Source organism: Pantherophis guttatus, chromosome 1, assembly GCF_059756535.1.
Source record: "Pantherophis guttatus breed Tessera chromosome 1, ASM5975653v1, whole genome shotgun sequence".
NCBI lineage: Eukaryota > Metazoa > Chordata > Lepidosauria > Squamata > Colubridae > Pantherophis > Pantherophis guttatus.
The window spans coordinates 264,827,393-264,853,845 of record NC_142063.1 but is presented as its reverse complement, the minus strand read 5'-3'; the positions used below and the strand labels follow the sequence as shown (position 1 = coordinate 264,853,845).

Genomic DNA, 26,453 nt, shown 5'->3' with positions numbered 1-26,453 from the left:
GGATGTTAGGAGTCTGTAAATATTTTCACAGCCCTCTTTTTGACTCGTGCAGTATACAGGTCCTCAATGGAAGGTAGGTTGGTAGCAATTGTTTTTCCTGCAGTTCTAATTATCCTCTGAAGTCTGTGTCTGTCTTGTTGGGTTGCAGAGCCAAACCAGACAGTTATAGAGGTGCAGATGACAGACTCAATAATTCCTCTGTAGAACTGTATCAGCAGCTCCTTGGGCAGTTTGAGCTTTCTGAGTTGGCGCAGAAAAAACATTCTTTGTTGTGCTTTTTTGATGACATTTTTGATGTTAGCTGTCCATTTTAGATCTTGCGATATGGTAGAACCTAGAAATTTGAAGGTCTCTACTGTTGATACTGTGTTGTCTAGTATTGTGAAAGGTGGAAGTATGGAAGGGTTTCTCCTAAAGTCTACCACCATTTCTACGGTTTTGAGTGTGTTCAGTTCCAGATTGTTCCAGTCACACCACGAGGCTAGTTGTTCAACCTCCCATCTGTATGCGGTTTCATCATTGTCTCAAATGAGACCGATCGCTGTTGTGTCATCTGAGAACTTCAGTAGTTTAACAGATGGATTGTTAGAGATGTAGTCATTGGTATACAGAGAGAAGAGAAGTGGGGAGAGCACACAGCCTTTATGATATATGGACTTACACTATGCTATTTAATCTACAGTATACTATTTAAACTTACTGAGATTGAGAAATGCTGCCATAGAACATCAGAATAAGCCCATTTATGGGGCCTCATTGGAGATGATTAAAGTTGTCCTGCTTGATTTGGAAACCTACCCAAAATTTGCAAGCCTAATCTTCCACAAGCCACCCCCACCTCACAGTCGCATAAGTACATTTCAAGTGCTCAGCAACCAGCCCACATTTATGGCTGTTTGTAGCATCCTGAGGTCACGTGGCTATGATTTAGGACACTTTTGTCCAAAAACTGGTATTTATTTTTGGTTGTTGGTAAAATCACCCCACAAAGGATAATGAGTACACTTAATCGCCATGGCATTGCCTTAATGACTGCTGCAAAACAAACAAAAAAAAATCATAAATCCAGGTTAGTTGTGTGATGAAGCACTTTACAACCATCTTGACTTATGACTATAATTGGCAGGTTCCATTACGGTCGTAAGTCAAAGACTACCTGTAATGACTTTTTAAGCCCAACTGGGCCAGTTTGGGTTATTAATGCCTGTTCAACTTAAGAGAAGAAGCATGACATTAACGTCTATTAGGCTTCCATGTCTTGTTTAGACTTTGATTAAGCCGAGTACATATTTCATTGGTCTCACTGAGGGAGAAAGTGAAGTATCCCGATGCCAAGCTGCATGCTTTCCTGGCATCGTAATGCAGAACCATGAACCAAAACCTGTTGGGAAGTCTCTCTCTCCAACAGCAACAGTTCCTCTGCTCCTTCACCTGAAGGAAACCAGAAAGACAGCAGGAGTTCTCTTTGCAATCATCTGGAGCTGACATGAAAGCGTTTAAGCCGAGGGTGTTTTGCATTAGCTTGCTTGCAAAGGAAGGCCAATCTCCAGCTCATTTCTCCAAAATGCACACAGTCTCAGGGGTCATCTGGCAACAAGATCTGAAACCTCTCACTAGGGGCTGCATGACATATGTTAAACAATGGCATGGAATAGCCATAGTTTCTGAATCAGATAATTCTTAAACAGATTGGTTGCTCGCATACATGGGGTGCAGTTTTTATTGCTTGGAGTGTGCTGCAGAAAGGAAATCAGTATTTGCAAAACCTCAAGGAAATTGTGAGCAGCTGTTTATATTTATTGGGCATAACATAATTGTCAATCCATGTGTTAAATTCCATTCTTCCTATAATTAAACAGAGCAGGATTAAGTCTCAAAGATCACTCACAGCTACTACAAATACATTGGGGGGATTTAGAACAGTGTTAGCAATAGATAAAGTAGGATTTTGATAGCAGAAATCAGGTGCTTTAGCTCTGATCTACTGTGGTGGCTTAGTAATGAAGAATATTGTAGGACTCTTCACTGTGACACATGAATAATACTGCAACAGTGTGTTAATGCAAAACATCCATAGTCTTCCATCTGATCTTAAGTCACCTCTGCCCTGGATCCAGATTCATTTTAACCCATCAAACAAACACAAATTGACAGCATTTCCACTTTTAAGCCATTTTATAGGACATACTTAGCATTATTTAGCAACTCAATTAATCACATTTTCTGGACTTATGTGACATAGTAAACCAAAAATGAATCACACAGTTGGATCTGAAAAGCAAAGTCTCATGGAAGTACAGGGTTGGGAAGGACCACTTAGGCCACCAAGTTCTAGACTCCTAATTGGTGAAAGAATCCAGATTAAATGTCCCAGAAAATTGGCTGACTAGCCTCCACTTGATCACATCCAGTGAAAAATGTCTTTCTGGGTAATTGTTCCATGGTTAGGACTTTTTTTACTAACTTTTCTTGGAGGAATCTGCCTTCTTAAAGTTAACATGGTATGTTTTCCCAAGTGCTGCACTCCAGAATAAGAATAAACAGATCTTGACCTTCTTTTAGGTCAATATCCTTGGCTAAAATGTAATTGGCAAGTTTGTCATTCAGTGTGTCATACATACACAACCTAAGCTAATACAATCCTTAGTTGTATAAACAGAGGCATAGAATCAAAATCACGTTTTGATTTTAGTACCGCTTTATAAATCCCTAGTAAATACCACTTTATAAAACTCTAGTAAGACCACACCTGGAATATTGCATCTAGTTTTGGTCACATTACATCACATTACAAAAAAGATGTTGAGATTTTGGAAAAAGTGCAGAGAAGAGCAACTAGGATGATTAAAGGCCTGGAGACTAATACATGAAGAACGGTTGCAGGAATTGGATATGACTAGTCTAGAGAAAAGAAGGACTAGGGGTGACATGATAGTAGTATTCCAGTATTTGAAGGACTGCCACAAAGAGGAGGGGGTCAACTTATTTTCCAAAACACCAGAAGGTAAGACAAGAAACAATGGATGGCAATTAATCAAGGATAGAAGCAACATGGAATTACGGAGAAACTTCCTAACAGAACAATTATTTATTTATTTATTTTATTTGTTTAAATTTCTATACCGCCCTTCTCCAATATAGGACTCAGGGCGGTGAACAGCCAAAGTAAAAAACAAGACATACAAAATCTAAAAACTGTTTAAAATAATTAAATATTTTGGCCGTAATTAAAACAATTCCAATTTAAAATCAGTTTAAAATTTAACTCAAGCCAATTAACCAGTTGAACAGCTTGTCTTCAGAAGCTGTGGGTGCTTCATCACTGGAGGTTTATAAGAAGAGACTGGACAGCCACTTATCTGAAATGGTATAGAGTTTCCTGCTTGAACAGGGAGTTGGACTAGAAGACCTCTAAGGTCCCTTCCAGCTCTATTCTGATTAATCCAGGAAATTATAGATTAATTTTCTGTACATCAATACTTTGGAAAATCCTGGAAAAGATAATCAAGCAGTGGATTTGTGAGCACCGAGAAAGAAGCGAGGTAATTACTAGAAGCCAGCATTTTGTAAGCCAAAGTAATCTTGGACTTCAGTAAGGCATTTGACAAAGTTGACCATAGCCTACTTCTTTATCAGATAGAATAGTATGGAATAGACAGTTCCACCACCAAATTGATTCACAGTTGACTGACCAACCATTCCCATGGAGGGAAGCATGCAATGGGGTGCCTTAAGGTTCTGTTTAGGGCCTGTTTTCTTAAATATCTTCATAAATGATCTAGACAAAGGGCTAGAAGGGGAAGTCATCAAATTTGCAGATGACACCAAACTGGGGAGAATTGCTAAAACTTTGGATGATGGACTTAAGATTCAGACATATCTTGATCGACTTGAGCACTGGACCTTATCTAACAAGATGCAGTTCAGTAGTGTGAAAAATAAAGTCCTCGACTTAGCAGGAAAAACCGGTATAGAATAAGCAATACTGTCTCAACAATAGTAACTGTGAGAGGAGTGGACTACCACTTAAATATGAGCCACCAAGGTGGTGCAACTGCCACAAAAGCTAATGCAGTCTAGGTTGCATCAACAGAGATAGCAACAAGATCACAAAAAGTGACAATACTGCTTTATATTGCACTAGTGAGACTACACATGGAATATTTTGTCCAGTTTTGGTCACCATGATACAAAAGAGATGCCAAGACCCTAGAAAGTGTGCAGAGAAGAGCAACAAATATGATAAGGAGTCTGGAGGCTAAATCATATGATGAAAGATTGAGGGAGCTAGGATAACCTATCAAAGAGAAGGATAAAGGGCGAAACGACAGTTATACTTGAGGGCCTGTCACAGAGAAGAGGGATTGCCTTATGCTCCCAACCACCAGAAGACAGGACAAGAAATAATGGGAGAAAGCTTGTTAAAAAGAGATGCAACCAGTGGTGGGATTCAGCCAATTTGCACCACTTCAGGAGAACCGGTTGTTAACTTTCTGAGCAGTTTGGTGAACTGGTTGATGGAAGAAATCCTTAGGGCAGAGAACCGGTTGTTAAATTATTTGAATCCCACCACTGGATGCAATCTAGAACTAAGAAGAAAATTGCTGACAATGAGAAGATTTAATCAATGGAAAAATGCCTCCTGGAGTTGTGGTGCTCCATGACTGGAAGTTTTTAAGAATAGACTGGATAACCATTTGACCAGGATAGTATAAGTTGTCCTGTCTTGAGCAGGGAGTATGCATTTCTATGCCATACTATCATCCTCTGTTTATTTCATATATAAATTTCATTTGTATATTTGCTAAAACTGGCAATAGATTCCTGAGACATATACATACAATATAATGGACATGGTGAGAGCTATTTTAACAGACAATAATATATGCTTAATTCTCCTTTGGATTTATGCATAGGCTGATTCTATATACAAATGTATACTATTACATTGGAAGCAGCCATGTATTGTACCATATGCATTACATCTATGTCAGAGAGCTTCAGCCAGTGATAGCTCCTCCTCAGATGCACAGTGAGTGAAACGAGATGGGTGCAGCCGCTTTGAATATTTATCTCAGTGGCTATCAGACAATTTTGGATGTCAAATTACATCCAGTATATTTCAGTTTAAAATAGCAGCAGGTGAAAAAAGAATGGCTGAGCCTGATTGGAGCTTCAATGAATACTATCCCAGGAGCAAAATGTAAAGCAACAGCTGTTTGACTTTTTGCCAGGAGACCAAGGACTGGAAAGGAGGGCAGAAAAAGGCTGACAAGGAAAGACGGGATAGGAATATATTAGTGGTTATATATGGATATGTTATATTTAAGGCGACATGATTAGATGTAGGCATTTTGCTCTGTTAAATTGCACATACTGAAGTGTCGCTGCCCTAAAGAATACTGATGGAAAATTATCTATCAGAAATCTTCAGATATCCTGTGGCCAGCATACTACCAAATTTTGACAAGGAGAAAAACATGGCTCAAGTCCAAAATAAGCAGAAAGGTGCGTGGCTCAGACAGTTAATTCACATGGGTACAGGAAGGAGAGGAGGCATAGCTACCTCTCTTGCAAGGTTCTATTATTGTAGCCACTCTCAATAAATGTAATCTTAATCTTCCTTGGACTTGATCCTTGGTCTGCTCTACTTAGTAGATCTGGCGGTGTGGAAGTGCTTAGAAAAATGGAAATCTCAGAACATGTTCTGTCTATATTATGGTTTTCTGGCCTGTATAATATGCTTTGCATGACATCTTACAAAGCATATTTTACAGGCCAGAAAACCATCATAAAGATAGAACATGGCGAAAGATTAGAAAGGAAGGAGAGAAGCTGCATACTTTTATGTATTCAACATTTATAAAGAATGCTTGCTTGTTTATTGATGGAAGCTGGGTTGGAAGAAGATGAGGGTGGTTTTAAAATTGGAGGAAGAAACCACAATAACCCATGTTATGCTAATGACACTAATCTGATAGCTGAAGATATGAATGACTTGCCAACTCTAGTAATCAAAGTCAAGAAGCACAATGGAAGAACAAGACTAGGTTTAAATCTAAAAAAAGAGCAAACTAATAACAACAGGTATAGCAACCAGCCTTAGAACTGACAATGAAGAGATGGTATTGGATTGCTTTGGTCTTTTACTATAATAAATTAACACTAACTGAATCAGCAATGAAGAAGTATGTCACAGAGCAGCATTTAGTAGAGTAGCCATGAAGACCATATTCAGATGCTGGGATGTGTCTAGAAGTACTAAGATCAGAATCATGGAGGAAATGGTTTTCTCTGTGACAATCTATCCTTTCTTTATGGAAGGAAAAATAGGATACAAAGAATACTGACATTTTTGTGGCTGGAAAAGACCCATGAAAATACCACCAATAACCAAGAAAATAACAAATGATTGATTGATTGATTGATTGATTGATTGACTGACTATGTGCCATCAAGTCATTTTCAATTTCTAGAGATGTATAGATGAATTTTCCCCTGATGATCTCTCCCTATCCTCTCCTTTTGGGGCTCCCAACAGTGGACTCATTGCCGCTGTAATTGAATCACTAGCCATCCAATCCAATTGTCTTTTTCTCATTCTTTCCACCTTTCCCAGCAATAGAGCCTTCTCTAGATAGAACTTCAAATTTTGGGCTTAGAAATTTAGAACTATGCCAACTGACCTAAGTGTAGTACATAAAATTATCTGCCACAATGTCCTACCTGTCAATGACTACTTCAGCTTCAACTACAACAATACACGAGCAAATAATAGGTACAAACTCAAGGTAAACTGCTCCAAACTCGATTGCAGAAAATATGACTTCAGTAACAGAGTGGTCAATGCCTGGAATGCACTACCTGACTCTGTGGTTTCTTCCCCAAACCCCCCAAACTTTAACCTTAAACTGTCTATTGTTGACCTCACCCCATTCCTAAGAGGTCTGTAAGGGGCGTGCATAAACGCACCAGCATGCCTACCGTCCCTGTCCTAATATTCCTTTTTACTCTTACTCTTTTCATGTATTCAAATTATGTTTATACTTTTACCTGTTATATATGCTTGACAAATAAATAAATAAAATAAAATAAATAAAATAGAACAATTCACTCGGAATTAACCAGCAGGCTTGTTCAGACACATAATACAAAGAAATTTACTTACAGAGTAAGTAAATGTCATATGTCATCCTGAAGCTCAGGCAAGTACATATAGCTTATAGGTGAGATAATTCTTTAGGGGGATGTACAGGGAGGATTCAGGAAGGTGTGGACAAAAGTAATATTACTTTAAGGTTATACTAAAGGAAGATGTGAATGCAAAAGTTGAGGAAACTCTGCTATAGGATGCACTGGTGAAATCCAAATTTTTATACTACCGGTTCTGTGGGCATGGTTTGGTAGGCAAGATTGGTGTGGCTTGGTAGGCATGGCTTGGTGGGCATGGCAGGGGAAGGATATTGCAAAATCTCCATTCCCACCCCACTCCAGGGGAAGGATACTGCAAAATCCCCATCCCTCTCCATTCCTGGGGAAGGATATTGCAAAATCTCCATTCCCATCCCAGTCTGGGGCCAACCAAAGGTGGTATTTGCCAGTTCTCCGAACTACTCAAAATTTCCACTGCCGGTTCTCCGACTGCTCAAAAGTTCCACTACCGGTTCTCCAGAACCTGTCAGAACCTGCTGGATTTCACTCCAATAGGAAGTCGTCTGGATCATCTGGTCCTAAATTATTTAGTTTGGGAAATAACATTTCAATACTATTCCTCCTCACTCTGAGTCTTGGCTTTTCTCAATAGCTGGAATTTTGTCCATCTCTATTAATCATTTGTCACAATGATAGATTTTCTGCACCCCTTGAATGGAAAGAAAAATACCAGACTTCAATCCAGTTATTCAAAGTGACTCCAAGATTGATGGGAGGGTTTTTTTTGTTATTGTGAGTAAGTGATTCAAGGACTCCAAAAGAAAGAGTTGTTGGAGGAACTGGAAAAGACATATCCCGAGATTGCTTTTGAAGCATGAAAAACAGCAACAGCAGGACAGGAAGTGTGTTACATAAATACATGTTCTCTCCCGAAATGCATCTATTGAGATGTGAAAAGATATCTAATTTTACCACAGGAAACAATAGGAAAACAGGAACAACTCTAGATAAACTGAGGGAAATGCAAATCTACTTTTCGAAAGAGTTTCTTCCAATCTAGCCTGACAGAAGGTTTCAAAAAGGAGCATTTTTCTCCAAACTCTCTGTTCTTAAGTCAGCGGGAAATCCAAGGGAGAATGGATAACAGAGATTGTTTTCAAGCAGAGAACACTTAAAACTGAGGGTGTCTTTACCAGGATGAAATTATAACCAAGTACTCAAACCTAGCAAACATACTGGCTATATTAGAGTCACATCGATACTCATTCAATATGCCTAACCCCTTAAGGTCCTTGACTTTTTCAAGCTCATGTACATTTCTGAAATTTTGGCAGCTTCTTAATAACTTAATTAATAGTTAAATAATTAAATGAGTTAATAGCAAGTTTGCCCAGTCACAAAATGGCTTCCATTGGGATATAAGCACTCATTTATTGGAATGATATTTCCCTTTTCCTCCAACTCCCTTTTTGTAGAATGAACCATTCTAACTTTGTCCTTTTTCTAGGCTGGCAGGCCAAACATAGCATAGCATCATACGTGGCCTAGAATGTTTCCTATTTTAGGTCACTCTCTTCATATTCTACTTAGCATTAGTATAAACCACATGGATGTGTATAATTTCTTACATGTGCTAAAAACGTGTACCAGGACAATCTGGGCCCCCAAATAATTTTAAATAAATAAGTAAATAAAGATGATTCTGAAGACTATAGTAGTATAAAGAAGACTACAGTTTGCCAATGTTGATGAAAGGATTTTTTAAAAAAAATTAAAATCAGTGGGGCAGAGAACTCGACAGGCACTAAGGGGATCCATGGACATTTTTGCACCCTTTACATCAGTGGTGAAATTCAGCCGGTTCTATCTGGCTCGGACGAACTGGTAGCGCTGGCAGCAGGAGGCTCCGCCCACCTGCCTGGACATCATCATGTCCCGTTTTTGACTGGCTCTGTGCATGCGTGGAAGCATGCCAGTGGTGGGTTGCCCCAGTTCGGACCGGTTTGCAAGAACCAGTAGTAAAACCGGCGTGAGGCTCCGCCCACTGACCCAGACAAAGTAGATCTGTGCATGCACATTGTAAAGGTAGTAAAGGTAAGTAGAACCCACACCTAAGGCATGCGCTCACATTTGCAAACCGGTAGCAAAGTAAGTGAATTTCACCCCTGCTTTACGCCATCTATCCCCCAGCACTAGAGTTTTCAACTGTGTTATTCAACTGTGAAGAAACTGTCCTCTCCTTTAGCAGATGTGCATATAAAACTTACATTCCAAACATTTGGAAGAGCTGTTAGCTATTGTCCTTCAAAAACAACTGTACTATGCAGAGACCAGTGGAGGGAGGATCTTTTCTCTACTTGGCAAAACAGTGAGAGACTCCCAAGGTTATCAGCTCAGATCCATATCCTTAAGGAACACGTGATCCCAAAGAAACAGATTCATTCACTGCCAAAGGATTCTAAAGAATGTTGCCTCCTCCTAATCCCTTTAATCCTCTCAATAGCTCCGTGAAACAGGTCATTATTGCTCCTAGTTTACAGGCTGGAAAAATGAGACTGAAAGAGAATGACAGTCCCGAGGAACGAATCCAAAGCTTAGCCATGACATGAATAAGACAGGACAAAGGCAAATAGTAGGATTGCTTTGGTTGGAGAAGCGCAGGGGAAGGGAGGGTTAGAAAAGAGTAGCAAAGTTGATCAAGGAAACCAATGGACTGTATAGCACGCTTTCTGTTTCTGGCACTTTTGAATCAGGCCTCTCCCTCCCCTCCCCATGACTACATAGACAAGTCCCTGCAGTTTTCTTGGCAACATTTTTTAGAAATGGTTTGTCCTTGTTTCCTTCCTAGGGCTGAGAGAGAAGGACTGACCCAGCTGGCTTCATGCCCATGGCAGGATTAGAACTCACTGTCTCCGTTCCTAGCTCAGGGCCTTTATCTACTACAGTTTATCTACTTTCATGGTAGACTTGGATGCAGGAATTCCTTAGCAAAAATTGGAAACACAAATGAGTCAGCTTTCCTGGAACCTCCTAGATGTGCCCAGCCAATCAACGCAAAGCTGGTTCTGAGGATGCCAAAAGTGACAAGTATTCCAGGTTTGAGTGGTATCAGCTGAGAGACCAAATATTCTGAGTAATAAAATTCAATTGTTTGAGTTCAATCTGTCTACAGTAGTGTTTCTCAACCTTGGCAGCTTCAACATAAACCAGGGCTGATTTTAGGAGAGTCTGGGGGGGGGGGGTGTTTCAGTCAGGCAATTTGGAGATTGCAGTTGATCAAACTGCTCGAGTGCAACTCCCAGAATGTCTCCTAAACAGTGCATTGTTATATTTAATGTGTAAAATGTAATGGTGACCATTGGTGGGATTCAATTTTTTTTACTATCGGTTCTGTGGGCGTGGCTTGGTGGGCGTGGCTTGGTGGGCATGGCAGGGGAAGGTTACTGCAAAATCCCCATTTCCTCCTGATCGGCTGGGACTCGGGAGGCAGAGAATAGATGGGGGCGGGGCCAGTCGTATTTACCGGTTCTCCAAACTACTCAAAATTTCCACTACCGGTTCTCCAGAACTGGTCAGAACCTCCTGAATACCACTTCTGATGGAGACCCTTATCCAAAATGTTCTAGTTTCACCTACTTTTTTGTAGAGTGCCCCTCCTTCCATCCTCCCCCTCCCACACATACACACATCTCAAAAGTTGAATATGGGCCTCTCTTCAATTCAATGTTGTGCCCCACTGTTATAAGGACAGGCAAGAAGGCACATGTTTTTTTTAAAAAAACATAACACATTCACCACTGGTCTTATGAAAACAGAACAAAAGCATATCATGTGTGAACCTTTGGGGACAGAATTTAGGCATAATGCCACAAAATCTTAAACGAATGTTGAAAATGTGGAAATATTTGGAGTACCGCTGTGTGGGATGATAGCAACAAGAGACAGCACTACAATTTCACAAAATAATTGGAAACTAATTTTTTTTTCCAGCCAGGGCACCCCTGTGATCAAGTAGGAATGCTGTTCACATTTGGCTCACCCATCCAGAGCTGGAGAAGAACAGTGCAGATGAAATGGCTCTCTCTTGCCAGCTCTAATTAAGGCTGAGGATCTCTGTTTTCTTGACCTACATTACATGGGATTTACACTTGGTAGGCAACTCAAATGGCAATCTACTTGGGTTAAATCATTGCCGGAAATTGGTTGTGATCAGTTTGAAGTGCAGTTTTAATCCATGTCAAAGCAAAAAGGAGAGGACCAAAGTTTCAGTAAAACCTTGTTGTTTCTGAAGGTTTGTCATCTACAATACAACAGTACAAACACAACTCATGTAAACATGAATTGTGGGAATCAACATCTTTGGAATTGACATCTTTGGAGCTGACATGAATAGTTTGAGTTCACAAATATTGAACTTTAGCATACTTTATGTATCGTGTTGAAAATACTGTTGCCAAAAATGTGACCATGTAAGCTACATGGCATAGAATGTTTGATTTTTTATTATTATTATTTTTTTGGTTACTCTCTTTGATATTCCACCCTGCATTAATATCACACAGATGCAGAATCATCAAGAAACAGCAAAAACCCTTTTGGTGTCACTTGCAAAACCATGATTAGAATCTTTCAGTGTTTGACAATAATCTTTTTTCTCCAACTCATGCAATATGTTCAATTATTTATCTTTCAGCCTTGCTTTCACCAAACCTCAGTTCTTCCCTGAGCACTAGTATTAAAAACAAAACTCTGGGGGAAAAAAAAATCCTAAATCCCCTCCCATCATCATATTGTTGTTCTATCCTGCCCACCCTTCATTCAACCCATTTGTTGAATAACCTTTGACCTCTCGTTTCCCTTCCCCCATCCTCAGCAATTCATTCTTCTCATCAGAATTCATGCATGGTTTGTTTTTCTGAATTTGGCATAGATTGGATGGACGAGATGCTTGTTTTCTTCTGAGCTTCTGACTAACTTTTGCTGGGGACTGCATTCCTACCCTCACCCCCTTGATTTATATCAGTGTGGGGAAGAGCTGGGTGAGTAGTGGGGGACAAAGCTGATTGTTTTCTTGCTTGTCCCAACTATTGTATCTGCTGGCTACTTTGAACAAAGGTGCTAGCTTTTCAAAAAAAAAAAAAAAGGCAAATAAAAGCAGAGAGAAGGGGAGTGGGGGAGTAAGCAGCAACTACTATGTAACTGGTTGCAAGACCTAATTGTGGTGGTAATCAAATTGCTGTGCACAAAAAGCATGAAGACTAGAGAGATTAATCTGAGACACTGTGAAACCTGAAGTCTCACTTAAGATAAGCCTCTGTACAAACAAACTATACTGAATGTTCCCTAACAATCTCCCTTGCCATCCATCTCTGCATCCTCCTTGAATCCCACTTGTTTCCATGTCCTGAACATAAGACTCTTAAGTTTTTGCTAATTTCACATCCAGCCTATGAGAAATGCACAAGACTTTGGCATCCCTGAAAGCTTGTAGCATCTAAGTCTATCTTACTGTAATAAGTAGATACGTAAAATTGCAGTATATATATGCTTCAGTCTACATGGGTTTCTACCAGTGGTGGGATTGGGTTTTTTTTACTACCGATTCTGTGGGCGTGGCTTGGTGGGCGTGATATGGCTTGGTGGGCATGGCTTGGTGGGCGTGGCATGGGAAGGATACAGTAAAATCTCCAATCCCACCTCACTCCAGAGTAAGGATACTGTAAACTCTCCATTCCACCCCACTCCAGGGGAAGGCTACTGCAAAATCCCCATTTCCTGCCAATCTGCTTGGACTCTGGAAGCAGAGAATAGATGGGGGCGGAGCTAGTCAGAGGTGGTATTTACCGGTTCTCCGAACTACTCAAAATTTCCGCTACCAGTTATCCAGAACTGGTCAGAACCTGCTGAATACTACCTCTGGTTTCTACTGGTGTCAGTAATGGCCAACGCCATCTTGAAGCTTCAGTGCTGCCACACTGTAGCTGAGGGATAGGGAGGGGGGATTAGAGATAGCTGGGGTTGTGTAAACATTTTCATAGGCTAGGGTGCCTTTAAATGTATATAGAATATGGTATTGAGGTAAAATGATCAGTTTACTGAGACTTGTAGGGCCAGAAGTGGGAACCATGTTTAATCCAGAGGGGGTTCTTACTCTGAAATTGAGCTGTTGGGAGGTGAAATGTTAATGCAACCGTGCCTTTGATCATCGTATTAGTAGCATAATTTGACTGAGGCAAAACAGATTTCCTGGAAGATTGAAAGGCAATACCCAATGCTATCATTTTTAGACCTTTAAATAAAATTAACTCAAGGGGATTTCTTTGGAATCACCTTTGTTCATAGTTAGCATGTGAGCCCAGTCTGTTTATATATCTAACAAACAGTGGTTCCTGTTGAAACCCTCCCATCATTTCCTGGATATAATATACTGTAGTACTCAGGAAAGGATGGATTTCTGTTAACAGGACCCCCTTCATGAACTCTGCTTCTTCATAGAGGAGGCAATGGAAATTTCATAAGAGCAAGTAAACTTTAGATTTTATTCAAAATCTCATATTCCTGGACTCACTCCAAGTCCTCTCAAGGTTTCTGCCATTCAACAAATGAGTTTGGCAGTGAAGTTCTGTTTTGAGTCATAACACAAGAATGAATTATTTTGGAACATTTTATAAGGTGGGTTTAATTTAGACCAACTTTAGTTTAGCATGAAATGCAATCATTTCCTTGGTACTGGTATTAGTGCAATTTCAGTAATGATGGAGAAAAAGTATTTTCAGGAAACAGTTTCCTTGCTTAACAAAAGTAGCAAACACCAAAATAAACCGGTAATTAGCTACACATATTGATCTATTTTAAAAAGCATCTTTGTATAAATCTGTGATCTCACTGCTGCAGCTCAAAATCTAATAATTTTATTAGATTATTCTTTTTGAATTCCATTCAGTTTGTGTGTTATCTCTACCCACTGGAATGCAACAATGCATAATTTTGCTTCCCTATTAGGAATAGGTATCTAATTATACCTATTTTGCTTCTTGAATAGAAATCACTCAGTCTTGATTTAAACAATCTGGTTTATTGCAGGTCTCTAGATATTTATTTGGCAGTCAGTTTTTCAAATTCAGTATGACTTAAATTAGGGGTGTCAAACACAAGACCCACGGGCCAGATCCGGCCCACAATGTTGTCAGATCTGGCCCATGGGGCCGTCCTGGAAAATGTAAGAGGCCTGCCCGAATCGCTTCGGCCTGGTCTACCCAATGCGAAGAGGAAACATAGGGCCAGCATGCCTTTGGCCCAGTCTACCCAATGCGAAGAGGAAACATTGGGCTAGCAAGGCTTTGGCCTGGTCTACTCAGTGCAAAGAGGAAACATCGGGGCAGGTCTTCAAAGGGAAGTGGCTCCATGGTGTCAGTGTTGCTACAGAAAGCAGCACCTCCTTACTTCAGCTCTCCTGAAAGTGTGGGATTTGTAGTTGTTTCTCTCTAGTAGATCTAATTTCTTAGGCCAACATGCAAAGGAGAAGATAGTCCTCTAAGTATCTGATGCCAAGTCATTAAGGTGTTCTTTATAGGTCAAAATCAATACTTTAAATTTGATTATCGCAAACCAATCAGCAACTAAGGCAGGTGTGACATGTTCCCAATTCCAAGAGTCCAAAATATGCAGGCCACTGTTTATGGACCAACTGACTGTTAGTTTCTGGATACTCTTTAAGGGCAACTCCAAATAGAGCTCAGCATGATTAGTCTAATGGGTGATGATAAAGGCATGAGATATTTCAGCTAGTTATTTAAAAAAAGAACCGGAAAATTTGATCTAAGCTGGTCATTTTGCTCAGGTGTTATAAAATCTGGAGTGCTCACCTATTCTTGATCAATGTTGCTCAAATGATACTTGAAAATGTGTTCATCACTAATGCTTGAAGGAGAAAAGCTTTAGCGAGTACTGGCTTCTATGCAAGTGACTACTTGCATCATCCTGGCTCACAAGGAAGCAAATCACCATAAATCTGTATGTATTTATGGTTCTTTCTCCTACAGACATTCTCATTGAATGAATAAATGTCTACAGGAGATAAGCATCATTTGAGTGAAATCAGGGGGAAATGGGACTTCCCCAGAATAATCAAGATTTTCTAGTGTCTCAACAGAGCTTCTGTCTTCAACTTAAGGAGCCACTGATAGCATTTTTTTCTGCAATATAGATGAAAAAAAAAGGAAATGCAATGTGGGGGGAAGGCAAAACCTTCCTTGAGTTGGACTTGCCTCTTGGTGATTTTATGAATCACAGTTTGAGTTTTTTGACAACAATATGCAAATGGCTTGCATAGGATGATGTACCCTTAGTATTTAACACCAGATAAGTTATCTAAGATGTATAAAGGTATGTCAAATGAATGTTGGAAGTGTAAAAGTAAAGAAGGGACTTTTATCATTTATGGTAGACATGCGATAAAGCAAAAAAAAAAAAGTATGATTCATTTTTTAATACAGAAAAATTTGAAAATGGAGATAAAAATGAAACCAGAACTTTTCCTTTTGAGCCTAATAGAAAAAAAACTGGAGAAAAAAATTGGAACTTTGTTATCATATATGTTGACAGCAGCAAGACTGTTGTATACACAAAAATGGAAAGACACTTCAATTCCTAATACGGACAAATGGTTGCAGAAGTTGATGGAGTTGGCTGAAATGGTAAAACTGACTACTTTGATTAAAGAAAAGAACATAAGTACTTTTGTTTCCACATGGAGACCGCTTCTGAACCTCGTGCTTGAAGTGGAAAAGAATTAAACTTTGATTTTGGGTTTTACTGAGTAGATTGATAGATCTTTACAGAAATGGCTGGTTCATATTATTATGGAAAAGCAAAAAGTTGTGATTTGATGTTAATGCCTTATTTTACTGCAACAAAGAGTTGGAAGTCAATGTTTCTTTTTCTTTTTTTCTTTTCCTTATCTTTCCTCACTTCTCTTCCCCCTTTTTCTCCCCACTGCTTTTCTATTTATTTTTGTATTTTGTATTTTACAATATTTTATAACTCAATAAAAACGTTAAACTGAATAGGCAAATGGCTTGCCACTACTTTCTGTTAGAATGTTATTTTGACTTTCCAGTCTAGACTACCGTATTTTCTTGATGCTTTGCCATCTAATGATGCACCTAACCTGTTTTTAGAGATCGGCAAGGTTGGCAAGGTGCTATGAAAGAGAAATAGAAAAAGTAGACTTTGAAGCATTTTTGTAATGCTGTTTTCCTGCCAAAGGTATTGAAAAAAAGCTAAATACTACAAAGACCACAGCCATAAGTAGACATGTGCTTTTCAACAGAAAGCAGGTTAAAGAAAAATTACACTTTTTTTCCCTTATGATCAACTTCTATTTCATCCTATTCCATGACTTCTTTGGGTAAAGAAAAAGACATGAGCAGTTCACATTACGAGCGCATTTAATGAAATCTGAATAAAAGGTGTTCCAAGAAAGTGTGTATCTTCCACATACTAATATCTATATCTATATATTATAAGGTTTGCTTTCTTTTATGATTGATAATGTTATCTATTCAGCTGCAAATCGTGCAACAATTAAAGGACCTTCAAAATAGCTCCTTTCTTTAGACTTTACAAATTTTATGCCTCAACCATGCCTCACTTTGAAAATATCTTGAACTAGCTGCTTCTTCATAAAAGGCTCAAAGCAGCTGCTCAATTGCATTTAGAGAATTGTTCCTTGCTTTTCTCTGATCGGCTCCCTGGGACTCCTTGAGCAACTGTTATGTGCATAGCATGTGAGGGCCCTTTTCAGACAATTTGGAATTTGTCTAAGTGGGTCCCTTATTTATTGTCTAATAGTTAATTAGAGAGGGAGTCTCCTTAGGTACTCTATGCATATGCAAGACTTTCATGAATATTCCAGAAATGCAGCAGATCATGAATGTGCAAAATATATTTGTCTTCCTTTTATTGGTTTTGCTCAGACTCCCTCAAAATGCTCAAGACAGAGCCATTAAATAAAAACTATTAACTGTGAAGGCAGCCAAAAGCCCAAAACATGTGCTTTCTTGGATAGAATACCTCTGAACTTCCCACTACAGTAAGAAAGAAAAGGAGTGATGTGGAATTTCATTAACAAGAACAATAATATGATGCGGTCATACCTTCACCCAGCATCTTTAGGCTTTTTTCCTTAATACCAAAAAGCAACTGAACTGTTAGAATAAAATGGACTGTCCATCTGTTATGAGACCAAGAAACTCTGTGGAACCATGTTAAAAGTCTACTAGAGCTGAGGTAAGGAAAAATATGGAACTGAGGCTCAGTTGTTCCATCATTCTACTAAGCTTTCGTCAGCCATCTGCTGACATCATCAGAGTATTAAACTACCATTACAGAGATCTCTGCCTTTATACGTCATTAGTCAATTTGGCCATTGCGCATGTAATAGGCCCTTCCAACCGTCTCCCACAGCAGATGGCTGACGAAAGCTTAGTAGAATTAAATTTTAATTATTTTAGTTCCGGAGTTCACAGAATGTCTGTTTCTTTTTCTTTTTTTACAAGTATACCTGGAACTCGTATTTTTAGAATAGTTTGTCTCATATATATATAGCAACGTTGCTATAAGAAAAACTTTTAAAGTTACTGGTAGGATCTTAGCTAAGGTTTTAAAGGACCTTGCAGAGTGCTCTGTAAGGATTTTTAGAAGATTTTAAGCTAGGATTTTAATCAGAATTTTAAATATTTTAACTAACTTATTTAATATGACGCGGGAAAACACCTGAGATTTTAATTTTTTGCATATACACACCCGCGAAAACTTAAGAAGACATATATATATATATATATATATATATATAGAGAGAGAGAGAGAGAGAGAGAGAGAGAGAGAGAGAGAGAGAGAGAAATATTCCACAAAATAACTAGTAAAGTTGTTTAGTTTTATTCCATTTCAAAATAAGATGCTTCTATGTACAAGTGAAAAAATAAAAAAAGGCCTTTCCAATCTAGATATGTGTGAGGGGAGTGGAACTTGTTAGGGTTTAAGAAAGAGAACTATTGGCCTTATAGCATATTTTTTAATAATTTGGTAGCTAAATATATTCTTTGCCATGGAGAAGAAAGAGAAAGAGAAGAAAGAAAGGAAGAAAGAAAAGAAAGGAAAGAAGAGAAAGGAAAGAAAGAAAGAAAGAAAGAAAGAAAGAAAGAAAGAAAGAAAGAAAGAATAATTTGAAAGGCAGAGTTCCAACTGATTGTAGCTAAACAAGGTCTGTTTTATTTAAAAGACTAGTATGGAATTCTGGACTTCATAGATCATTACCTTCATGATGAAAGGCATAACACCAGTTTTATGACAATAGGAAAACAAGTGACTGACATGACATTCTTCACTAAATGCAATCATTAGCTTTATAAAATGATAAGGTGATGAAATTTTAAAAACCACCCGTATCTTTCAGTCAGGCAAATCCACCTTTTTGCAAGCTATATGATTTTGTCACAGCATTTAGAAAGCAATTACTCACCATGCAGGCTTTTAAAATTCAGGGATGAAGGTAGTAATTTGAGATTTGTGATTTATGGAGTATAAAAAAGGTTCATTGACTGTCATGTTCAAAAACTATAGAAAACACCTTAAAATATTTGGGGTTTTTTTTTTATTTATCTCAAGGAAATCTCAACCTTCCGTAGTTCTTCCAAGAGGTTCTTGAAAGAGATTCTTCAGCAACCTTCCTTCAGCAAGCCTGCTGCTTGAAGCAACTACAGTTGGAGAACATGATTTTTGATATGTAGCAGGAGAAAAAATGGATGCAACATGCTTCCCCACTGGACTGAGGTCAATTAATGAAAGATCTTGTCCTGCCTTCAAGAAAGAGTTACAATATATTAGCACTGCAGCAACTTCATGCATATCGACTCATAGACTAGCTTCTGGTTTTGAAGCAATGGGTCTCTAGCAGAAGCTATTTTCTAAGACATAGGACATCTCTAAGCAACCTTGGAGGATGTATGATTTATTGAGGACTCTTGATTAACCAATAGGGATGTATCTTCCCTATTTGTCTTTACTGCAATGAAGCTGAATTAAAATGAATCTAGATAACTTGCTTTTTTCATGACTGTTTGTAGATTCAATGTCATAACTATTTCAATCAGCTTTGAAAATGTGGAGTTTGGCCTAAAATTGCACATTCCTGAGGAATTCAGTATATTTTTCCTTCCAATAATAATTACCTCCATTGGAGAAGCTGCATGTCAGGATTCCAAGTAATAGACCCATAGTAAGCAAAACTCCGAGGCAGGTAGATTCCTCAAAGAATAGCTTTATTGGATATATCATATTGGTACAGATCTAGTAAAAACCGACTTTGAAGGCTCCCACAGTTTTCACCTAATTAAAAGTAAAAACATTCCCTCAAACCCCAAACAATCAGTCACATGGTCCAATCAAGGCTCTGTCCAGTTGCCTGGTGACATCAGTCCTCCTTCCTCTGGCCAGGTGTGAGAATGTTCTTGCTTCCCAAGAGAAAGTATTTTATTTTGGCTACAAAACCCCTGTATCTGTAATCCCCCCCTCCCTATCTCTCAGCTCCAGTGTGGCAACACTGAAGTTCCAAGATGGTTTCAATCAGGTCAGTTTCAGGGTTGACACTCCATTCTTCAAAGAGGGTTTATGAACTATAGCAGCCTATGATCTGTAAATCAGAAGTCAGAGCAAAGTGGGACATTTCATTCCAATATGTTGTTCATGCCTTTAGGTGTCACAAACTGAAACTGATCTACATTCCAGAGACATTAGTAGACATGCCAATAATGGATTTAATATTAATTATGGCATCCAGATTATGCTAGATGTAAAAGATGCAATCAAGCAGTCAAGTTAATGGTTTAATTTTTGAAGATTTAAGATTCTTCTTCTGCTTTTTGTAGCTTTTCAGGCCAATGAAGACTTCTGGAACTCTTAAGTTCTTAAGTTTGTTGGTCCTAATAAAATTACTGTCCAACAATGGATCTAGTTTTTTAAAAAAAATTCTCTAGAACCAAGCTGTTTCTTGATTTTAAAATAAGCAAAATTCAATTCACTTGTTCTAAAAATATTTCTATTTGCAATATCTCGGGAAGACGATAATTTATATCAAACAAATTCTGACACTTCCATATTAGTCATATAGATCAGCTGAAAGGAACCTAAATGACTAAACTTCCTTCTATTGGCTTCACAATGTGGTGTAAGTCACATAGAACTTTAAGGAAATAATTGTCTTCAAACTGAAACAGTTATTCATTTGATTATTTGTATTGGTGGAAGTACTGTATGACTGAGCAGTTAATATAAATAGATTACTTCACTAACTTTTTTTCAAACTTTTTGCTTTAAGATTCCTGCTCGTAAGAATCTTCTGTGTTTGATTATATCATAGTGTCATACTATAAAATATTGTGACTTGAACCAGTGTTTAAAATTCATTTTAGATAACAAGGGTGTGTGTACATGTATGAGCATGTGTTTCCTGATTTGAGGGAAGTCCTGATCATAAACATTTTAAAACATGCCAAAATATTTGTCTGAAATGGTTTTATTTTAGATCTTTTCAGTTACACTGAGATTTAAAACAGGAGGGAAACCCTATGTTGCAAGCATAGTAGCAACATACAAATACATCCCACCTTAACAAAAAACAATTTCAATTTCTATTTTCTATTTCCATTTCTATTTTCTGGAAAAGCTTTTCATTAACTACCCAACCCAAAGTCTGTAGGGTAATTTCACATGGCCTTTTGCCATCTGCGTTTCTGAAACAGTGACACTGTTTTTTAATAATAGGTTACCTATTGCTCTAATGATGTATTGTTATTAATGCTGTCATGTAATCTGGGCTTTTAAATGAAATTTAATGATTCATCTCTTTAGCAGCGATATGAACAATACTGGCTGAATGGATCATCTTGGCTCTCACATAGATCTCCTTCAAAATGGCTTTGGTGGATTTGTAATATCCTCCAGAACCAATTGTGTCAGAAAGATTGTTCACTGATTTGGAAAACTAAATAGAGTTGAGCCTTGGATAAGAATCTATATAGTAGTGTAGACTCGGAAATTAAAAAAAAAAATTGCCAGAAGACAAATGCTTCTTTATTGACAAAAAAATAAATAGCATGAACCTGTCCATGAAGTTCAGGTGAGGGAAACATAGTCTCTATTTACCAAAACAGCCAGGAATGCAACATGAAAAGGAAAATCTGTTTATTTTGTCTCCGGCAAGATATCAGCATTATGTATTATAAACAGATTTTCTTTTTCATTTTTTCCCTCCCCTTTTCCTTTTTTTTTAGCATACTTTCATTTCACTCACTCTGTATTATTGCTATGAGCAAAGACATCCTACAAGCTCTAAAAGAAAGGAGGGAGGCAGGAAGATATATGCAGAGATAACGAAAAAAATTAAATCCAGTACAGAGGCTGACTTTTAGAATCCATTATTATATTTTGCTATGCCTCAGGGTTTGTATTATTAGAAGAAATGAAGAGGAGCTTGCAAAATTTCAGGAAAATAAAAACAAAAATATCCCACACAAATACTGTACAAGCGGCATTCAGTTTTCTCTCAGTTTATATCTCCTGTGTTTATTTCTCCAGAAAACACAGTTTACAAACAGTGTAATTCATACTGTGTAGCCACTAGGGAGAAAGTTAGAAAATACAAAGAAGGCTCAGAATGAAATCATAGAAAGGGTTGAGGAATTTATTACGCTAGTTCATCAGAAACCTAAGGACTCAAAAACAAACAAATGCTGTTTTCTTCCTCAACAATGTGGTTGTTCCAGGGGTCTTTCCAGCCCCTCCAACCTCCCACTCCATTTTTAAAATTTAAAAAAATCCTCTGAGAATATACTGTCTTTGGAGCTTGTGCAGCTAAGAAACATTTTGTGAACTGTTTCATCCTCAGCCAAGCCAAGCACCTCAGAAAACTTCATTATGCCAGTCTATCCCTCCTACCTATAAACACTGAATTAGCTATTAACTTCTTAAGAAACTTAAACAGATTGATGGTTTGAAGACAGCAGTCGAAATAGTAGCGGATAATAGCTGTGGACTAACTACAGACATCAGTTACTTGCTGTGGCGCCTTTCTTCCAAAGCAGTTCAAAAGAATGAACATAATGATCCTTATTATCATGAACTGTTTCAGGCCTCAACATCATCCAAAGTTCATGCTGCTACGTTCAGGAAATAGCATATGATGTTATTCCTAATTTAATCACAGGAGTATAATTTGGAGAGTACACGAAGGGCAGCTCTTGTCTGTGTTTTAGACCAGAAATGGATGGATTCTGTACTGTAATTTTCTGTCATTTAATCTCCCTTGCAAAGTCTAATAGATAAATGATTTCTACTTACGCTTCGTTTTGTCTCTGTCTCTGCAGCAGTTGGAAGCATGACATTCTCATAAAGTAGTAAAGGAATTACTGCAGCCCCTGAGTCTGCCTATATCTTATTTAGATCCATATTTTTTAATGTTCAGGAGCTTTCACCAAGAGCATTTACCTCAGGTAGGAAATTATCCTACCTTAATTAATCAGGTGCAACTCTGCATAGTTCTTCAGGTCAACCAAAGTCAGCTAGGTGGGCTCACCTAAAAATGTAGGACTGAGAAAAGCAACTATGCAGGGTTGGACCTGATTAATACTTTGGTATGAAGCCACCAAGAAATTCCAGAGATGTATGCTACCTTGGTAAGTCTTTAAAACTTCCTGGAATAGGCTGGCAATAACAGCTAGTGCTATAACACTCTTGTATTGTTGCCAAGAAAATCCTATAATTGTATCTGTGAAGTCACCAGGGTTGAGTTTGACTCTAAAAAGACTTTATCCTTACCATAATGTCAGGGATTAGACCAGATACCTTTTGCAAGCAAAAGATGCTGACAGCTCCTTGGTGCTCTCTGAACTTGCTTGTTTTCTTGCAGATGTTTCGTTACCCAAACTAGGTAACATCATTATGGCATATTCTCCTTTAAAAGCAGATGCTTTACCATTGAGATACATGCCTTTCTTCCATGTGATATCTCTCTCATCTCTGTAGGTCTTGTTTATCCTCATTTAATGACCCCATAAGCCCTTGCAGGTGGAGTCTGGGCAACTGAATGGAACTGAGTGTTTACTAGCTGGATGCCCTTCTTGTTGCCACTACCGAGTTTTTTTTCCAGCAGATATATTCTCAGTGTGCCCAGAGAGACAAATATCTGCCTCTATCTAGGATCGAACTCAAAGCCTCCTGATTGTGAGGTGAGAGCTCCACCTCTAGGCCACTGCACCACTCCTCTGTAGGTTTTGTGGGCATGAAATTTTGCAGTGGATTGTACAGTACACTTCTATCTTTGACCCTGAAATGATAAGTTTGCACAGTGATACCTTGAAATTCAACTACTTCCAATCTCATTGAATTTGGTACTTGACACTTTTTGACACGAAAATGTTGTCCCGGTAATCATTGTTTGTTTGGTACACTGCAAAAGGAAGAGGGGACAATGCCAGAGGGCAGACAGGAAGTCAGCCAGGCTGGGAAGAAGGTCACTGACATAGGAAAAGGGACAGATAGGAAGTCCTTCGCAGCCGAAACAAAGTGTCACAGAATAAATCACATGGTTTGTTTGATACTCATCCTTTTTAGTACTTGTTGTACCCATTAAGGAGGAGGTCTACTGTATTGTCCTTGCTTTTTCTGGTAGTAGTGCTGAAGATAGCCATGAGATCTTGATGATCAGTGTCTATTTCCTAGAGTTGTTCACATATAAAGAATACAAAATCCTTGTACAAAATACAAGTTGTACTTGGCTAACAACCATTAATTCAGTAACTGAAGTTACTGCAGCACTAAAAAAACTGAGTTATAATTAGTCCTTGCATTTATGCCCATTGCAGCATCCCTGCAGTCATGCGATCAAAATTCAGGCAATTGACAACCAGCTTGTATTTAGGACAGTTTGCAGCTTCCTGGGGTGATATGATCACTATTTGCAATTTTCCCAGCTGATTTCTGACAAGCAAAGTCACTGGGGGAAGCTGGATTCACTTAACAACAGCATAATTCATTTAATAACTGAAGTAACTCGCTTAACAACAATAGCAAGAAAGATTGTAAAATTAGGTGTGATGATTCACTTAACAATTGCCTTGCTTGGCAACAGAAATTCTCGTCCCAATTGCGATTGTAAGTCGAGGATTATGTATAGAACCTGCATCCAAATTTTAAATTTTAACAATGTAAGGAATATTCATAGCTTTCCTAAGGAATACAGTAATAAAGGTAACGGTAGCACTTCTCAATTACTTGAACTATACATTGTAAAATGCACCTTACAAGGAATATTCTCAAGGTACACTATACTTACATTTCAGCAGATGGCAGCCTCCAGCTAATCTTGCCTGAGACCGAAAATGATAGAGTTATGCCTATTTATTATTTGGATGTCCCTAAAACATCAGAGCTGAAAAGGAGACTGGGGAGTTTAAAACAAGCATCCTGAAAGAAAGCAATAACAAACAATTTTTGTACAAAACAAAAAACAGTTTCTGGGTTTCAGCTTGAGATATTTTTTACTTTTTCATAGAAAATATTTGCTATGTTAAATTACCAATTAAACAGCCAAATACTTACAGGACTACTCTAACATTTATTGGAACAAAATCAAGTGATTTACTCTAAACAAGTACTTCTCAACCTCAGCAACTTTAAAATGTATGGTCTTCAATTCCCAGAATTTCCTAACCAGCACTCTGGTGAATTCTGAGAGTTGAAGTCCACACATCTTAAAGTGGTCGAAGTTGAGAAACACTATTCTAAACAAATGTTTAGAAACAAAGTACAAAGCTTCGTATTTGTAACAACTGCAAAAGGGTTGAATGGAACAAAAAACGGCAGTCAAAAAATTAAGATACAATAATTCTTAACTGATGGGCTAATTTGATTTGGCCACTCAGAAACAATTAAAGCCTGTAATCTATGTATGCCAATATTTACCTCCATACAGTTTTCCAGATGTATTTGACTAATTCTAGCAAGAGATTATAAGAACTGGTCTAAAAAAGTGGGAGGATCAGTGCTAAGGATATACGCAGTTCAAGTAAAGCAAATATGCCATCTAGTGGTTTTAAAGTTTATTGTAGTTACATTTGTGGTAACAAGCAAGCACCCAAAAAGAAACTAATTTAGCTTGACTTAGGGCAGTGTTCTTAATCTTAGCAAGGTTGCTTGGACTTCAACTCCCAGAATTCCCCAAAATGCAGGTTGGAGAATTCTGGAAGTTGAAATCCATACATTTTAAAGTTGCCAAGATTGACAAACACTAGCCTAACGTTTTGCATACCACAGCCTATTTCATAAATGGCATGGAATATATACTAGATTGCAAGTATATATGCATCATAGTTGTAAAGAGAGAGATCAATGGCCATTCATGAAACATTTGTTGGAAATGTTTGTATGTGCCTTTGAATCAGCTTTAATTCCTAGCAACTGCTTGGACATGTCCCTGCAGTTTTCTTGGCAAGGTTTTTCAGAAATGGTGTTTGATAGGTACCATTTTGGGGACTCTGACACAGGATGTCTCTGCCCATTACTGCTATCTCAATTCTTAGACTGAAACAGGCATTCAAAAGGGGGAGAAAATCCTGCACATAATACCATTGTGAATGGTAGATGTGTTTCTGGTTTACATGATTAATCTTATGGAAGGAAAGCCTTTTATTATTACAGCTACAGCAGCCCGTCTTGTACTACCATCTGGCTTTACTATAAAATTATGTTGGGCTTATTGCTGCTTGAGATTTTTTTTAAAAAAAACCCAAAGAATAATAAAAGCCCAGTTTTGCCTTAGAGCAGCATTTTTGCATTTTCAGCAAGCAAGAGAGGATTACTGGGACTGAGCCATGTGGCTCCTGAGGAGCTCTTCTGTCAAGTCCGCTTATAGAAATCACAGAATAATTGCTTTTTCTGCAAAGATTATATGGAGCTTATACTTACAGTGTTTAAAAAAAATGCTTCTGTATTATCCCCAATATATATTGGGCATATTTATACACTAGTGGCTGCCCTTCCCACATAGGATTAATGCCCACAGAGGCTTCCCCCCAAAATGGTGCTGTTGTTTGGGAATTATGAGAGATGAGAGAAGGTTGGCACAGTGATTAAATTAACAAGTGGATATGAATTGTTTTCCCATCCCACACTTGGAATGAGGGAAGTAAACACACTAGAAGCAATTGTGTTAATTGTGCAGTTATTATTTCTGACCTTTATTTAAT

At 38.2% G+C, this 26,453-nt stretch overlaps 1 long non-coding RNA gene across 2 annotated transcripts in view; it reads left to right on the top strand.

Moving 5' to 3' along the window:
* The window catches only part of LOC148116842 (uncharacterized), a 40,967-nt gene extending 30,654 nt beyond the window's left edge, over positions 1–10,313 (top strand). For both annotated transcript variants that reach the window (XR_015732573.1, XR_015732572.1), the window contains one exon: positions 10,001–10,313. This is a non-coding gene — a long non-coding RNA (uncharacterized LOC148116842). The remainder of the gene's footprint in view (positions 1–10,000) is intronic.
* Positions 10,314–26,453: the final 16,140 nt, after the last annotated feature.